Source organism: Corvus brachyrhynchos, unplaced genomic scaffold (assembly GCF_000691975.1).
Source record: "Corvus brachyrhynchos isolate BGI_N302 unplaced genomic scaffold, ASM69197v1 scaffold10, whole genome shotgun sequence".
Lineage (NCBI taxonomy): Eukaryota > Metazoa > Chordata > Aves > Passeriformes > Corvidae > Corvus > Corvus brachyrhynchos.
In genome coordinates, this window is record NW_008236180.1 from 3,702,468 (window position 1) to 3,709,318 (window position 6,851).

General features: G+C 48.7%; 1 protein-coding gene across 1 annotated transcript in view; it reads right to left on the minus strand.

The window, feature by feature from the left end:
* STMN3 (stathmin 3) overlaps window positions 1–6,851 on the minus strand; it is a 13,459-nt gene that overhangs the window by 5,921 nt on the left and 687 nt on the right. The window lies entirely within an intron of this gene.

The window sequence follows — 6,851 nt, forward strand, 5'->3', positions numbered from 1 at the left end:
ACCCCGGGAGCTGCCGGGGCTCCGCTCCCCGCCCGGAGCTGTCCCTTCAGGACCGACACCTCCGCCGGACCCCGGCCGGCAGCTGTCCCTTCAGCACCGCCGCGGGGCCGGGCATGAAGAGGGGCAAGGATTGACTCCTGAGGGAATTATAGAATCATAGGAGCACAGAATCGTCACAGATTTGTTCGGCTCGGAAAAGCTCTCCATGATCATCAGGTCCAAGTGCTCCCCCAGCACAGCCAAGCCCACCACTAAAGCATGTCCCCAGGTGTCCATCTATATGGCTTTAAAATCCATCCAGGGATGGTGACTCCACCTGTTCCCTGGGCAGCCCGTGCCAGGCTTGACAGCCGTTTCAGTGAAAACATTTTCTTTAATGTCCAATCTAAACCTCCCCTGGTGCAACTTGAGCCACGTCCTCTTGTCCTGTCACTTGTTAGTTGGGAGAAGAGGCTGAGCCCCACCTGTCTCCCCCCTCCTGTCAGGGAGTTGTAGAGAGTGAGAAGGTCCCCCCTGAACCTCCTTTACTCCAGGCTGAGCCATCCCCAGCTCCCTCAGGTGCTCCTGGTGGTCCAGACCCTTCCCCAGCTCTGTTCCCTTCTCTGAACACACTCCAGCCCCCCAGTGTCACTCATGTCCTGAGGAGCCCCTGATCCATGCCCTGAGAACTAAATTGATCCCTGAAATCCCCACACCTGTGCTCCAGAGCCACCAGCTACACCTGCAGGACACAGAAGCATCACAGTGATGGCCTTGTGCCCATGACACATTCCATGACAAATAATTGTTTTATCAGGCTAAGTCAAGAAAAAGCATCCTGTGAGGAGAGTTACATCCTCTGATTTGGTAACTAAAAGAAAGACCCATAACCTCTGGGTCGCTCTTTAGGAACCCGTGTCAGTGAAGAGCAAACCCGAGACCTCTCGAAGCAAGACTTTGTCTCAATCACAGCTGCGTAAAACTCAGGGGTAAAAGATTGCCAGCCTCAGGAGTAAAACTTGTTTCAGAACTATTTGCACTCCCATTTGCAATAGATTTAAGGTTTTGAGGATATATTTATGCCAGTGGACAAAACCCTTGAGCCAGGAAAAGACGAGTGGTTGGCCAGAATATGACATGGCCAAGGAGTTCCTGCCCAGAAAGGCTGGATCTAGTGTACGAATGTACATATTTTAAGAACAATTAGACAGGGAATGCTGAACTTTTTACTTGAGCATCTATTAGCATTTTTGCTTCTGTTAACTTCGTAAAAATAAACTCAGCTTGCACTGAGCAAATATTTCATTTCTGTATAAATTAGTCTGGCTCGGGTCCTCAGGGACTGGATACCAAAGCATTGCTTCAGTCTCAGAGGCGCAGCAAGAGCTCTGCCTCGTTGGTGGGCAGAGGATTAGAACAGGCTTCTCACTCAGGTATGAATTACTGACATTTTACTTCTCTTTTTCAGGCAAACACTGCAATAGAAGCATCAGCAGCAAATTCATTCGCTCTGGTATGGTCTTCATCCCTGTGTCATAACATTTCACTGCTGTCCTATTAGAACTGGGGTGAAACATTGAAAATAACTGAGTTGTGTAAACCAAGAAGTGAATAAACTGTAAAAGACACAAAAAATGTATCAGTGTCCCAGCCTGTAAAGTGGAGTGAACTTGCATTTTGTTAGCTTTAGAGATCTCTGAGAAGTGATTAAGCTAAAATCCATAAAGGTGCAGTCAGTTCCTCAACATTTCTGAGCATTTATGCCCTGCAATCAGCACAGGCTGATTCTGGTTTGGTTGTATTCCACCCCACACCCCATGAGCCAATCAATCTTCATTAAAATTTTTCATCTAACTTTTCCATGCGTATTATTATTATTGTTATTATTATTATTGTTATTATAGTTACTATTATTATTACTTTTTTTTTTTTTTTTTTTTTTGCAATAGAACATACTGCCTGGGAAAAATCACTTTCTCCCTTTTTCAAAGAGAAGAAGGGAGATGCCCTGAGCCTTCACCAAGGCACCAGGAGGCTCAGGGTGGTCCCAGCTCTCTCCAGCGACGCCTTTCCTGTGCTCCCTCTAGTGCTGTAGGCAACATCCTGCATTTCCATATCCCCGCCGCTTTGCCTCAGTGCTGTGCCCGCCATCGATCCACGTAAAGTGTTTATCTCAAAGTCAGCCCCCGGAGACATTATCCAGCTGCTCCCCGAGTGCTTGTGGTGCCAGAGATGGAGGAACAGCTGGGAATGGTGTGGTGCAGGAGCAATGGGATCCATTTTCCTCCTCATGATGCGCCTGGATGGTGGGGCTTAACACCTATTATTCATTAAAAAGTTTTGTTCTCTGCTTCCTAAATACATTAAGCTAAACTGCAGCCAGGTTCTGGGGTGGTATTTAACGGCATCCAGAAAAACAGAGCGAGGCCATCTCGGCACAACACCAACACAGCATCAGTCACAGTGAACCAGAGGCAGAGCAAGGCTAATTTATGTGAAACTTAAATGGATGAGACTGGATGTGCTCTGTCTGATAGCAAGGTCAGAGGAAGGTTGTTACAAGAAAATAATTTGGTTTGTGAAGATAACTTTGGAGAAGTAAGAATTGCTTCCACAATGAGTATTAGCTCATGAAAAAATGGGAACAGGCCAATTATAAATGAAGCCAAAGCTTAAACAGAAGGTAGAGAAGCCAGAAAGACAGAGAACTGAGACCTCCAGCACAGATTGCAATGCCACACACGCAACAAAAGCAACCAGAGTCCTCAATAAGCCTGGAGAGTACAGCAGGTTTTAGATATTCTCCCCTTCTATGGCTCGTACCATAAAAATATTGGCCAGACCTTCAGTCTAGTGCACTTCCACCTACTTGCTCCCCAGCTTCTACAAACAGGTCAGTAGCAGATCTCACACAACCAGAAAACACTAGTGGGTTTTTTGTTTGGTTTTTGGTTGGCTGGTTGATTGGTTTTTTGGGAGGGTTTGGGGGATTTTTGTCAGCTCCATAGCTGTACTCCACACTGATGGTATAGGGACACCCCGAGACTCCAGGCCCAGAAGTTACCATGGGCTCATGTGGAACCATCCATGAGAACAGGCAGATGTGAGGTTTGCTCTGCCTTCTGTCAGACATCTGCTGAGCTACTGCCCAGGAACAGTTTCCAATCACCCGGCTCCTTCCCCCCAGGTTTTATTGGCAGCTCATGAATGTCACAGCACCCCGTGCTGTGCACAGCCAATGCATCAGCAAGTCACTCGAACTGTAGCACTGGAACATGTGGGCTGCTCCCAGGAAAATAACCAGGGAAATCTCCTCTTGTATGGACTCAGCAAGAGAGAAGGGCCCAAGCTGTGCAGCAGCTGGGGGAGTTACTGTTGGGAAGGAGAGAAGCATGGCCTGGAGTTGCTTGATAAAGCAGAGGAAGGAACCAAATGGAAGCAGCTGACCCAGAGTGTGCATTTGGGGCAAACACAGGTTTGGACAGTCAGGTTTGGGTGAGACAAAGAGCTACAAAGGAGCTGGGGAGCTAGTGAGGTGGCAGTCCATGAGACAGTCAAAAACAGAGCCCAGTGCCGTGATGTGTCAGGTACAGATGTGCTCTGTGACCACAGACAGTCATTTGGTCTCTTTGGATCTTGGTTTCCTTTCCATTAACTGAGGATTATTGTATTTGCCCATTAAACAGTGGTATTATTTGTATAAACAATTTAGAGGGGATAAGATTCTCTAGTAGGGCAATAACCTTGTAGAAGTACCTTGAAAGAATAAAAGGATTGTTCAGAAATGTGCTGAGCAGCTCTTCACCATTTGGGAGGTGCCAAAGTGCCACAGCACATGCACGTGGTCTTTGGCTGCTCTCTGGCTCTCTTGTATTTCTAAATCACAGCCCATTGGTTTAACTCCCCTCTGGAGAGGAGACTTTCATTTTTAAAACATAACTCACACCTGCAAGACTAAAGCCCATGTCAGTAAGACAACTGGGAGGGATTAGCCAGGCACGTTGTTTCCAGTTAATTTAGGGGTGTAGAAGTTTGAGTGAGCTTCAGGTCCCTCCAAGGATTGCCATGAAGAATCCTCAGCCCCATTCAACCCCCTTCTGCCCACACTGCCGTCACAATGGGCTTTTCTGCAGCCTTCTGGTTGCCACATCAGATTGCTAAATCTCAGCTTTTACTCAGCAGAAGGAGAATGTGTTCATCTGCTAAACCAGATCTGAACCAACAATGACAGATTCCAAGAAAGGGCTCTTTTGAGATATCTGAAGCATTTTCCCAGAGTCTACGTGGTGCCATTAAACAAGACATTATTTATATTTTAGAAAGAACAAGTATTTTCCAGTTATTTAGATCCCTTGTTTGGAGACACTGGTGAAAAAAAATATACATCTATATAAACGCCTACAATAATACAATAGGCTCTTTTGGCATGTAAAAGTGAATTCCTAATAAAAGAACCATAATTTTTGAAGGCCACATAGATCTCTTCAACAGTCAAAGAAAAAGACAATAGTGATTTCTTGAGAACACAGAGAGATGGAGAGCTTGGTAGAAGGGACTCTGACTCTCCAGCCTGGGCAGTAGAAATGTCAGGACAGGGCAACACCATATGGTGTCCCCCAATACCACCCAGAAATGGGATCAGGGGATAACCCAGAGCTATATGAAGTCCCTCAACTATCACATTTCATGGCAGGACGGCAAAACCTTGGGATCTACCAAGGCCCATTTACCATGCCCAGTCATGAGGCCAGGAATGACAACCTGGTGTTTCCTCTTGGCTCCACCTTCTCAGACACGCCAGCGTCGGAGAAAGCCGGGGGGGATGTCACCTTCCGCATCATTTCATAATCTGAGGTCTCTTTATTCAGCCCAGATGCTACAAATGGTGGGGGAGCTCCGTAGCCCTGCAGAGCCCAGCCAGACCCCCGGGCTGCGGTGCACAAAAGCACAAAGCCTTGTGCAGATGCTGCGGGGAGGAGGTGCGAGGGCTCTGCCCCTGCAAGGGCTGCCCGGCAGCAGGGCCGGCACCGCAGCTGAGCCGGCACTGAGCATGTGCCGCCCATCCCGCGGCTCCTGCACCGACAGCAGCCCCCGGGGCCGGGAGAAAACGCCTGAGGTGACAGGGAGAAAAGAGGGAAGGCAGCCAGGCTTGGGGGAACAAGCCCTGTTTCTTTTCATCCCAAGGATTTGGTTGTTTGTTTAAACAAACCAAGCAAATCTTCCCAAGGGGGATAAGCCCCCGGGCATCAGCCGCAGACGACTGCAGCTGCCCTCCCCTCAGCATGGATCGGCTTTTGCTGAGGATAAAGAAGGAAATAACGAAGAAAGCCAACAAGACTCATTCCTTGATTGAAGGATTCCTTATTCTTTTTCTCCTGCCTTTCCAGGCCACTCTCCATTGCTGCTGTACGTGCTACAGGCGATGGGGAGATGGGGAGCTGCTCCTGCAAAGGCAGCTGGGCGAGGCTCAGCCCCGACCCTCCCTTGGCACGCAGCGCCCTATTCTCTTCCCTCCTGCCACAGCACTGCTTTCCGTGACTTCCTACTCCTTGAAATCGCTTCTCTGCTTGATCTGAGTCACAAGGAAGCCCCATTTCACGCTTCTTCATGATCTTAAGTCTCTTTGACAGTGAAACTGCATCTTTGGGAGGATGAAATACGCTGTGGGCATGCAGTGGGTTGGGAGGGTGAGAATGCACCAGGCGGAAATCGCATGTTCTGCCTACATGTGTTTCATCCACCACCTCGTCCATCTCAAGTTCGATGCAACCTTGGTTTAGAGGGCTGGTAAGTCTGAGCCTTTCCTCCCACCCCCACTCTGCAAACGAGGTCCAATCCTGCTCGGTGGGGAAGGCAGGAGATGGGTGGCACCTCCCAAGAGTGCACTGCTGCAGACGTTCATTGAGACAGGGATACTCACAGGAATATACACAATAGCTGGAGGTATTCTATCGCAAACACATTTTTACAATGCTGCTTTTTATCTTTAATTGCATGCAAAGCACACTCAGGATCAGCTGCGCCCTTACACTCCCCCCACCCCCCATACACACCCCTCCATCTCTCTGTCCTTCTTCCCCCTGCCTCTACTGATCTTTTAAAAGGAGTAAGGAATAGAAAATGCACAGCAGGAAACCTCGGCAAAGGGCGGTGAAAGAAGCAAGAAGTGTTGCCTGGTCTCCTGCGGGCTGGTTCCCTGCCTGGGGGGCACAAAGCACTGCCTGCTCTTCCTTTTTGTCTGTCGCTCCTGCTCAGCCCTCAAGGATCTCGCTTCCCCCTCCCAAGCCCCTCTTTGTGGGATGCAGAATTCAGAGCCATTCCAAGAAAAAACTTGGTTTTCTAAAAGAAAAAAAAACCCTCTAAACCCACCCACTGTTCATTGTACCATTTCAAGCTTTTCTTCTCCTTGACCCATGCTCCCAGTTTCAGCCACTTGAATCCCTTCTTCCCAGTCAAAGAGGGCAAGACAGGTCTTTAGGAAGCTGGACCGAAGCAGCACAGCATCCTCGGGCTGCCATCCTGAAGCCAAACCCCACCAGGCTCCCGGGCAGCCGCGCTGCGATTCCCGGCACTGCTGCAGGAGGGAGGAAGGGCTTCCCTTGCAGCATCTCATTTCACCCAACGCCATCAGAGGACCGCTCCCCTGTAGCATCTTCTAACCAAGAAATGTGAGCTGTGCAAGAAATCTGGGACTGGGAAGCCCTGAGAATACACAAAACCCCATCCAGGTTCTTCTGGTTGGCTTTGGGGGATTTTCTAGGGCATTACTGGCTCTTGCCCATGTCTTCCTCTCCATTACCCATTTAAGCAATACATGATCTTCACAAAACAAAATGTAATTTCTGAATTCCTTACATCCAGCTGCACAGCAA